Source organism: Vicia villosa, unplaced genomic scaffold (assembly GCF_029867415.1).
Source record: "Vicia villosa cultivar HV-30 ecotype Madison, WI unplaced genomic scaffold, Vvil1.0 ctg.000250F_1_1, whole genome shotgun sequence".
In the NCBI taxonomy this organism is placed as follows: domain Eukaryota; kingdom Viridiplantae; phylum Streptophyta; class Magnoliopsida; order Fabales; family Fabaceae; genus Vicia; species Vicia villosa.
In genome coordinates this window covers 1,060,756-1,072,689 of record NW_026705103.1, presented here as the reverse complement: position 1 = coordinate 1,072,689, position 11,934 = coordinate 1,060,756, and the positions used below count along the sequence as shown (strand labels likewise).

Genomic DNA, 11,934 nt, shown 5'->3' with positions numbered 1-11,934 from the left:
ACAGTAACAATTATTTATGCAATCTCTATTTTTTGGTTTCTCTTTTGCTCAATCCCTCACCGGTTTCTTTCTCTGAGCTCTCGGTGAACAAAAGGAAACAATTTGTCTCAATTCAAAATTCCTCTTTTATGACATAAAATGTTCATACTCTCTGTTTTCTCGGTTTCTAACAGGAGACCAACAAGGACAAAAATAACTAACAGCAATTTTGAGTGTGAAAGTGGAAACAACTTACTTGCGGCAAGGAGGTTTTTTCCGGATTTTGTGCTGAGGTATGCCTCTGATCCTTCTGAAATTCTGCTGCAAGTAGTCGTAGCTACTGTTTTAATTGTTGCAAATTGTTACTATTGCTGAATTTCTGAACTTTTGATGATTGTTATTGTAACTGTGGCTGTTTTTTCCTCTTACAGCAACAATAATTCAGCTTCTATGTTTTCGATTTTCAGCTATGCACAAGAATAACATATTTGCAGCAATGATTAAACAATAATATTGAGAGTGAAAGTGTGGATGACTTACCTACGGCGAGGAGGTTTTCGCCGGATTATTGTTGAAGGTACGCCTTGAATTCCTTATTGTTACTAACAACCTTGAATTGTTACTAACAATTTCCCTAACAACTTTGCTTGTTGTTGTAGGATCCTTTGATGAAGATGATACCACCTTTTTGGATATTAGGGAGACTTGAAGATGGACTTCAAGTTGGAACTCTCCACCAAGGTATGAAGAATTTCTTCTTCACTCCCCTTCAAGAACTATGTAGCTAGAAACTCTTATGTTTTTTTCAAGTAGTTTTCTTTGATTTGAAGAATTTCTCCTTCTCACAAAGAAACATGAAAACTATAAGAGAAGAGGAAGAAGTGAGAAAGCTAGTAGTATAGTAGCTTTGGTGTGTTTTGCAATGAAGTGAGGCCTTCTATTTATAGGAAAAGTTAAGGAAGTGTTTGGCATTTGGTAAACTTGAATGGCAAGTTTCAATCATTGCAAGATAAGAAAAAGAATAAGAATATTCTTTATGAGATTTTTCTCTTGCAAGTGGACATGAAATATCTTTGATTCCTTTTTGAATTATTTCTTTTTTTTGAATTATTTCCTTTGTTGGATTTTTGCTAATCCCACCCCTTTTTGTCTTGAATTATTCTTTTGCTAAATTCACCCCTCTTATGTTTCTTTTTCATGTTGCATGAGGACTTTGAAGAAAGCATGAAGAAGCTTGAACTTGAAGGATGAAGACTTTGAAGATTGAAGAATTCAAGAAAGCATTGCATTTTCTTTTATTCTTTGTAATCCAAATTTATTCCACTTTAGAATTGTATGAACTTGTATTCTTGAAAGTGAATAGAATTTTGGAATGATGTAATTCTTGAATTTTGGATTCATTTGTTCCATGTAAAGAAACATCATTTGTAAATGCTTGAATTTCTCTTAGAATCCTTGAATGAAATTGTATGAAACTTGAATATTTCTTGAATGAATTTCAAATGCAATTTCTATGTCTTGAATCAATTCTTGAATTCCTTTGAATGATCCTTTTTCAAAAGGAAATGGTGGAATATCCTTGAAGTAGTGAAGTTTTGAATTTCAAGTCTTGAAATGTATTCTTGCACCATGAATTAGAAATGATCTTGAATTAAAATCCTTGAACCCATAATCTTGAATCATTTTTGAAGTAATTTTCCAACAATGAATTAAACATGATATTTTCTTTGCAACTTTGATGAAATTCCCATGAATGATCAAATAATTCATATGAATCAAATCTTCACCATGAGCAATCCATGAGCCTAAAAAACCAAGAAATAGATTCCAAGCAAGTCTCTTAAATCGCACCAATTGGCAATGGCGCCTTTAAAATGAAATCACCCACGAACATGAATGTATCTTGCAAAGAATGAGTGAATGAATGAATCATATTGAGTTATTGGAAGACCTTGAGTCATGGTTTGAGTTGTGGCACCATGTCCTGATTAAAAAGTCAGTTGTTCAGTGAATTAGGTCAAAAACCCTAATTGTCGATCTGATGAAATTGATGACTGTGGATCTTGAATTGAAATGTAATTTCCATTGGATTTTGTCATAGGGATTATTTGAGGATGATTGAAACCTTTGATTGACTTCCTGGGATTTTTTAGGGTTTCCCAAATGTGATCCCTGATTTCAGTCCTTGATAGTTCAAAACCCTTATCTGATGATTTGAATTTTCACTATTGATCAATCCTTGTGTAGGAGATGTTCTGAGCTAATGGATTAGGTCAAAATGAGGTACTTGGGGTCTTGAGGTCTTGTCCCAAGTCATTGGGTCAAATCCTGAGCAAAAGTCAAGAGTATGCTATCTTCAGTCAAAACCCTAATTCAGTCGATTCAGAGCCTTTGAGCTTGTTGAAATGAATCTCTGAGGACCAAATGTTGATTGTTGATGAAGATGATTCATTTGAGATGAAGGGAGAACAAAACCCTAATTGATTGTTACTTGTACTGATGAGTGATTTCTTGATTAATCCTGCTGAGTCACAAGTAACAAACACAAACTATGCAATTTTGTTAGAGATGCAAATGATGCATATGCAATGATATGAGGTGGTATCTTAGGTCAAAAATTGGGGTATGACAGTCAGAAGCTATGAATTATCAGAAGACAGAAGCTTATGTGATCGTCTCTACCGAAATAATCAGGGAAGTCTTTTATTATTAAAATTCTTCGAGTATTTATTTCAGGGCGAGATTATTCATCTCAGGGGGAGATTGTTAATCTCAGGGGGAGACATATTCACATGCTTATGCTATAGCTGTGTAATTTGTCTTTAGCCGTCTGCTCTTTCTGATCGCAAATTCATATCATTTATATATGTTTTTGTCATCATCAAAAAGGGGGAGATTGTTAGAACAAGATTTGTTCTGATCAATATTCTTAGTTTTGATGATAACAAGGATATGAATTTTGTGTGAGATAATGTGGTACTCTAATACATTGCAATTTCCATTTCAGGAAATACATATAGAGTATGCACAAATCAGCGCTCAGAAGCTTTGTCTCAGAAGGTTCAGCATGCAACATCAGAACATGGTCTGGCAAGACATCAGAAGATGGTCAAGGCAGAATCAGAACATGGGTCTATGAAAGCATCAGAAGAACTTGAGATCAGAAGCAGAAGCACTGAAGTTCTCATGGTATCACGCTCAGAAGCACTTCAAGGTCAGAAGACAAGAAGATGCTATGCACCAAGCTGTTTGACTCTGATGATATTCAAATATTTTATTCACAAACATCAGATTAGAAGAAAGTACAAGTGGCAGGCTACGCTGACTGACAAAAGGAACGTTGGAAGCTATTAAAGGCAACGTCAGTAGACACAGCGTGAGCAAGGCTCGAGGTAGTTGACAAAAGCGTGAAACATTAAATGCAATGCTGTACGGAATACGCAAAGCATTAAATGCGCCCAACGGTCATCTTCTCAAACGCCTATAAATATGAAGTTCTGATGAGAAGCAAGGTTAACAACTCTGAACCAAATTCTGTGAATATTAACTTGCTGAAACGCTGTTCAATTCAAAGCTCAGAAACTTCATCTTCATCAAAGCTCACTACATTGCTGTTGTAATATATTAGTGAGATTAAGCTTAAACGTTAAGAGAAATATCACTGTTGTGATTATAGCTTTTCAGAAGCATTTGTAATACTCTTAGAATTGATTACATTAATTTGTAAGTAACTAGAGTGATCAAGTGTTGATCAGGATACTCTAGGAAGTCTTAGCTTGTGTCTAAGCAGTTGTAATTAGAGTGATCACGTGGTGGTCAGGATACTCTAAGAAAGTCTTAGCTTGTGTCTAAGCATTTGTTCCTGGAGTGATCAGGTTGTGATCAGGATACTCTAGAAGACTTAGTCGCGGACTAAGTGGAAAACCATTGTAATCTGTTGCGATTAGTGGATTAAATCCTCAGGTGAGGAAAATCACTCCGTGGGGGTGGACTGGAGTAGTTTAGTTAGCAACGAACCAGGATAAAAATAACTGTGCATATTGTTTTTATCGTTCAAGTTTTTTAGACTACACTTATTCAAACCCCCCCTTTCTAAGTGTTTTTCTATCCTTCATGTTTGTTAAGTATTCAACAATAACAAATGTTAGCATAACAATAACAAAAATTTTCATACATATTGTTATCATCAAAACCTTGAGACGTATTGCAAAACCAAATCTTGTTGTAACGTTAATATCTTTATTCACTGAAAACCAACTTCAACTCAACAAGTACTTAATAACATCAACTTAAAATTCAACAATTGAAGTAATAACAACAATAAAAAACAAGCGTTCATCCCCCTGAGTGCTATGTATTAGAGCGACAACACCGACTCAACTAATGAAGGTAAACAGTCTTCAACTTGGATTACCTGCACGTTACCAACAGAGGGTAACATTCAAATAAAAGGTGTGAGATATCGAACCATATAATAGAGAGTATGATAAATAATATATTAGATCAGGTTATATAAAATTACTGCTTCACAAATTTCAAAACAACATAATTCATCATGATTCAACAACACAACAATAACTTAATCATGCGACACCGGATGCAACTCGTACAAAGGGGGGGTTGAATAAGTGATTCTTTTTCTACTTGAAGAAACAATAAACAGAACACGGTTATTTTTGTCCTGGTTTGTTTGTGTAACATGGTGGGAGAACTGACTTTTTAAAATGTCACGGATAGCAAGAGTCGCCACCGACTTTTATTTTATCCAATTAGGAAAGGCAAAAAGAACATGAAAGACCTTTGAAAGATTTTGAGTTCGGGGGGTAGGTTATACAAAGATAAGGTATTAGCACCATTTGTATCCATGGTTATCCATGGGCTCTTAATTGCTTAGTTCACTTGTTTTTGTTTGAATTGTTTGAAAAGTGTCGTGTGTGTATAGAAAAGATTTTTGAATAAGGAATTTAACTTGTAAATAAGTGTAGCCTTTTGGAAATTGTTTCGTAAAGAGGTGTGAAAAGTAATTTGAATTTGAATTGAATGTTGAGCAAGCAATTAAGAACACATACCCTAAGAGTGGATCTTTCTTGTTCTTTAACTCTTTTATTTGAAAGGGCTATCCATACCATAAGGAGGGTAGGTAGTCCTTTCTTTGGATGTGTTCGGGTCATCGAGGGTCATCATATTGCCATAAGTCTATCCATACAATATGAAGGGTAGGAAGTCTTATGCTTTGATGAGAATAGTCATAAAGGCAACCAGTAAGGATACCTTAGCATTCGAAGGGACAATCATCCTTTATCGAGGCAACATCGAGGGACAAGATCATTTTTAATCATAGGCAACTCGAAACTATGATCTTTTATCGGAGGGACTATGATGATTTGAATCGAAGGAAACCGGCTAAGGTATCCCTACACTCGAGGGACTTGACTATTATAATCGAGAAGGCAGCATAAGAGGAGTTACCCTAAAGGTGTGTGGGTGCAACAATCACGTGAATTGGATTCAGATATTTATCTTGCATTAGGTGAACTAGATTCAATTAATCGTTGTCACTCCCTATTTTACTAACCACGCAGTTAATATCAAACCAATAAAATAGTGTGCGGAAAGTAAATGCAGAAAGTAAATCCTACGCTATTACAGGGCTTCGGGATTAGGGGGTACATAATAAAAACCGGGGGAAGTGCGGAAAGTAAAGTGCGGGAAAGTAAAAGCGGAAATTAAATCTAAGCTATTACAAAAATATCCATGCGACCTATACATCGATTTCTAATATTTAAATGAATAAAATATAAATAACAAAATTAAATAAACAAGTCATGCGCCAATCATAGGAATGAGATGAGAAGAGAATCGCGGGGAAATTACATTTTGAAAATATTAAAAAACTAAATTAATTTAATTATTAAACTAATCCTAATTCTAAATTGAATCTAAATTAATTATCTAATTAATTATCTGATTAATTAATTAATTTATAGTTATTAAGTTAAAAGACTAATCCTAATTAAATTACTAAATTAAATTAATTAATAATAAAAAAACTAAGTGAAATCCTAAATTCTAATTGGTTAGTTTTAATAAAAAAAGTAATAAAAAGAAGCGCTAGACCTTGTGTGGGGATCTCCTGAAGGTTCCCCATGGACCTGCATTCTGGTCCTTTGGATCTGGTGTTGAAGTTGATCCAAGGTTGGAAATTGGAAGGCGTATGGTGGGCATGCCTAGGGAGAACACGCTGAATCATGCAAAAATAACCTTGTAAAATTAAAGTGTCGCTGAAGAGGTTCGAACCCAGGACCAAATAGTTGCAAGTTTCCTTCTCTGTTCAACTGTACCACGCTGCATTCATTGTTAGGGGACGATTCAAAATAAATAAATATGAAAATTGATATTAAACGGGGAAAAGTAAAAAAATAATGTGTGTGGGCCTTGAATTCTTTGACCAACCAATCGTGGATGGAGAGAGAGAATGACATCTTTGACTGGCCAATACCAACAAAAGAAAACGCCACGCCTGATGGTCCATATTTCAAAGTCAATGTTCATCTTCTTCTTCGCTCAGCCCCTGTGGAATTTCCTGCGATTTTTTCCACCAAATTTCTTGTGGATTTTCTTGCCATGCCGCATTCATCAAACCTACATATTTAAGACACGAAGAACAACAACAAAGAGCCACGCATTGGAGCCCAGATCACCTAATCATGACCCCTTGAGTTCAATGGAGGGGTTAGTTTTGACTAGGCGGTTTGGAAACAGAGATTCGACGAATCTAAATTCAAAGCCCTAACAATGGCATGTCTTGATTTCTGCGTTAAAACATACGAATGAAGGGTCAAAATGATTCTAAACAATGTAATAAACATGTATGTATGCATAGGGACGATTTAAATGGCGTGGATAGAAAGCTTGAGATCAAAGAAACATTACCAACGGTGTAACCGTGGGAGGACGTTCTGGAACCACTTGGGCTTCACCAATCAGTTGGAATGGACTCCTGGATGCTTGAGGAAGATGATTCAACGCTTGGGATTGTTCAATAATGGCTGCCACGAAGAATCTCCTTTGCCCTAGTTTTTTGAAATTTTGTTCTTGAAAACCCTAGCTCCTCTCTTCTATTTTTCGTCCCCTTGGCTTGGGTTATTGTTTAGAATATATAAGGTGGGAATTTAGGTTAACAAAATTGGAAGGAAATCACATCTTTTGGCCCATGGAGATTTGATTGAAAAAGATATCAAATTCTTCCTATTTTTGTATCAATCTTGCACCAATATATTTCTCACGTTTTTTCCTCTTTATTTAGCCATGGAATTTATTTTGATTTGATTAAATCTTTGGAGAATCGTTATATGGTTTTTTATACTTTAATTATAATATCATTTGATTTTATTTGAATTTAAAAGAATAAATTCAAAATAAAATAAATAGAATTCATAAAATAAAGATAAATGGGTTTATGGGCCTTTTTTGAGATCCTTATCACGTTCATGACTCCAAAATATAGGCCCACCACTTGAAGATTCAAAATTCCCCACTTAGGGTCTCATGTTTTTTTCTCAATTTTCTCCGACATCTGTCAATCATAACTCCTTCAATATTTGTCATATGAAGATGTTCTGGGACTTTTTGAAAATCCCAAGATGTCCTCTATAAGCCACTTTGGAACATATTTTGCATTTGGAGATTTTTTCTTGATGATATGGCTCCTAACAAAAAAATAGCTTTTTACGAGCTTCTAGAAGGACCTGTAATGTTTTGGCCCATATCTCTCAAATGATGCATTTTTTGGTCTTGGGCCCAAAAAGGTGAGAGAGATATGATCAGTCAAAGTTGGGTTGACTTTTAGTCCAAAACCCTAAATTAGTAACTTGGACATTTGGTGATTTTGGAGCTTTCCTTGATGAATCATGATCAAATTTTGATAAAATGGTGAATTTAACTTCAAAATATTGATGTTGACCAAAAATCAGGAGTTTTGACTGTGATTTGACCACAGTTGACTTTTAGGTCAAACTAGTTGACTTGTTGACCTTTTGAGCAGTTGGCTGAGCAATCTTGTGAATCAGAGCTTGAAAGTTGGCATGAGGATCCTTTGAAGCATATGAGAAGCCATGAGGTCCACTTGAGGTATCAGAACTTGATTTTACTTTAAGAGAGTCAAAACCCTAGTTAGGGTTGATTGCTTAGGAGGCAAGTAAGTGTGCCCAAATCCTGCATAGTCTTGAACAGTTGAAGGTCATGTGAGTCAAAATATGATGGGCAAATTTTGGGGTATGACAGTTTGCAACTCAAACTACTCTAGTCCACCCTCCTTAGGTGATTTGCCTCTCTCAACGAGGACTTAATCCACTATAATCAGAACCTGATTACAATTGCACAGCCAACTGGTGTAACTAACAATACAATGCACGAGCCAAACTGCTGGTGACTAGCAACCTGCACAAACAAACTGTTTGTGACTAACCAACTTCTAAGACTCAACTAGTCTTAGACTTCTTGAGACTTCTAACCAAACTGGTCTCTCAAGGAACTGTTACAGAGTAACTTCAAATGACAGTGTTTAGGATTGCTTCTATAAAGCGTTAGTCATAACTATGATATTTCACTAATATTTGGTACAAAGAGTTTGAACTCAGAATATGGATATGAAAACTTTTCTTCAGTGAGTTTTGATGTATCTTCACACTTTGATAATTTTTCAAAATAATGAGGTTCGTGTGAGTAATTGTTGTTGTTCTTGTTTCAAACGAACACGAATATATAGCTCAAGGATTTTTTGTCCGTTAACTTGATTCTTGAACGAAACATTTAATGCTTGCGTGTTGCTTTTCATTTTGTTTTCTCCTATGAGCTGCATGTGGATAGCTTCTTCAATCAACCTTGGGCGTTGCGCTTTTTGAGTGTTGCAAACGCCTTGCTAATGATTATGTCTTTAACGGTATCTTTCTTTTTGAATCAGACTCCATGATGGTGGGTCGGTGAGTTGGGTTATCCCAGATTTTGGTACCACATGCATGTAGTTACATTGCATTAGGCTACTTGTGCTGTTATAACATGAATGGAAGATTGTCCAATGTTATAATATGTGTTGATTGGTGGTTTGCTTACTGATTGTATGGTTTTGAATCTGATCGTAACTGTGATTGGGTGAATGGCATGTGATTTGATATTTTATTATCTATATCTTATAACATTATTAAATGTGAATGAGACTCACCCTTACTGTTGTTATTTTTCAGATTGAGGAGTAGCTCTTGTACTTGGTGAGGATTAGCTCGTCAAGTAGTTCGTTAGAGTCAGTTGGGTCTGTGTCATGCTCTGGTCGTGTAACACTGGGGACGTTGTTTAGAGTTACTTGTTGAACTCTTTTTATTTCAGTGTTTTATTATGGTGGTGTTTTAAGTCTATGACTTTGGATGTTGCATTGTCAGATGTTAAATAGATTTCCGTTGTGTTAACATGACGATCTGAATGATATTTGGGTTTAACGTTCTCTTTTATGGCATGACATGTGTATTATTTTGATTATATGGAAGTTGTAATGCCCTTTTCATGTTTTACTTTGATTATTGTTTAATATTTATGCGGGGTATTAGAAGGGTGTTACAGGATTCACCCATCTCACCGATCCACCATCATCAAGGATACGGTTACTTCCACTCACTAATTCCACACAATGGGAATTGGTGACCGCTGATCCATCTCCATCGGAATACAGCCACCATATGATTAAGAAATGCATGCATCATCTATCACATGCTAATCACCACTTCAATCATATGAAAAACATTATCATAATTCAATTCGTCACACAGTGAAAACGACAATAACACCTTTCACAATCATGTACCAAGTACAACAAACCATCACAACAACAACAACAACATCACCATACCACATACAACACATCCATCACAATTCATCATTTCGAAAAATACCGAGTTTATAAAATAAAAATGAGCTACTGCTCTTTGAGTTATTTAATTAAGTAGAAAATAAAATTATCGATTCGACGCCCAAAACGGCACCAGAAACGGACTTACGGTTCAAAAGATATGAGTTTTATAAAAATGATTATTTTTCAAAAACATACAGTGGTAATCGGTTACCCTAATCCCAGTAACCGGTTACCGTATCTCACGAAACCCAGAATTCTGTTTTTAATAGGGGTAATCGGTTACTCCCCTTTCAGTATCCGATTACTGCCTCCCAGACAGCAACAATTACCTTTCCACACAGTGGTAATCAGTTACACCAATCTCAATAACCGATTACTGCACACCTGCAACCTCAAAAACTAGTTTTTACAGCAACTTAAGCTCCCCAAACACCACCCAATCGAACCATTACGATTGTACACGAAAAATAGAGCCAATTTACATGTAATACATGTTATATCATCAATCAAACAACACATCCAACATCACCAATCATCACAAACATGTAATTACACATAATCTATCAAATTGAACCTAATTGACCAAAACCCCAACCTAGAATCTATTTCTCTATCGAATCAATAGCATACAATATCAATTCTATCGTCTACAACCCGATAATAGAGGTTAATCGGAAGAGTTCCCCCTTACCTTAGAGTTTGGGATCCTTGAAAGCTCTCTTCCTCTTCTTCTCCTCTTTCGCACTTTCACGTTCTCTGCCTTCTCTCTACTTTGCTCTTCTCCTCCCTTTGGCTTTCTATTTCTTTTTCACAAACTTCCTTTATTTTATGAAAATGAATTAATAGTTAGTAGGGTCTATATCACTTAACACCCCTTCTCTACTAACTGCACCACAAGCCCAATAACACTCATCCCATAATTCTTCCAATTTTTTATTTAATCACCGAATAAGTTAGTAAATCCAAATAATTAAATTAAAAATTCAATTAAATTAATTTACGAAATTAGGGATGTTACAGACCTCGCCGCCGGCTGTACGGACCCGCCGATCGCCGCCATAAGGAATCATCGGCGCCACCGCGCACTCCATCCGCCACCCACAGGCACCTCCATGCTCCGACCGCTCCACCGCAGCTTTCCGATCGATCACCGCCGTTGCACTCCATCCGGGCGTCGCGGCTCCTGCCGTCTCTGATGCCGAGCCGATTCTGTCCTCCGCCACCCTCCACGGTCCCAACGTCGCCTTTCGAAAGAGCTCCACCGGCCTCCTTCCGCGGCTTCGGTGCCTATTGACGCGATTTTTTTCGATTTTCCTATTTTAGACTTTTTGACTTAATTTTCGAAATTTCCACTTTTTGCGGTTTATACAATCTACAAAATATGTTTTCTTTATTTTAATTTATTAAAAAGGTTTTAAGACACATTTCAATATATTATAGATTTATAATAGAAGAGATCTATATACATATTGTCTTAAAATTTTGGATGGAGATGTAACGTCTTTTTCTTATTGGTGCTTCCGACTTTTCTTAATTTCTTAACAAATGATATCAGAACCTTAAAATAAATATACTTTCTCTCTTTTGATCAAAGAGCATTGAACGATGGTAGTCTTCTGTCTTCCCTTCCCTTGGCTCCGGATCATTTGCCTTACTTGATTAAACATTCATGTAAAAGAATTTCAATATTAGCTATTTACGCTACCTATGATGAAAAATAGGTTAAATTCCCCAAAATGAAAAAAGAAAAGTTATCCCTCAAACTCAATCTGAGAATTAGGAAAAGTCTTGAGATACTTAATGATTATCCTCAAATTTCAAAGTACAAGTGGAATTCACCTTTTAGGAAAAGCAATCCTTTGAAATTTCCTCTTTTGATGTGTTGGTAGAAAAAATTGTTTGACTTCTTAGGTTCTTCTGTCGGTGAATTATTTTTGTTTTTCAATAATATAAAATAATAGCTGTTATTTTTTTCACAAATCATTATTTAAAAATATATGAAAATCGTACATATAAACAAATACACACATAACTATTTCTTAAAATACTATTTT

The 11,934-nt window shown here is 35.7% G+C and overlaps 1 long non-coding RNA gene across 1 annotated transcript; it reads left to right on the top strand.

Annotated features, from left to right (window-relative positions):
• The first annotated feature begins 444 nt into the window (after positions 1-444).
• Positions 445-1,431, top strand: LOC131625903 (uncharacterized). Its single transcript, XR_009290976.1, has 2 exons — positions 445-556; positions 639-1,431. It is a non-coding gene; the product is annotated as an uncharacterized LOC131625903 (long non-coding RNA).
• The last annotated feature ends 10,503 nt before the right edge of the window (positions 1,432-11,934 follow it).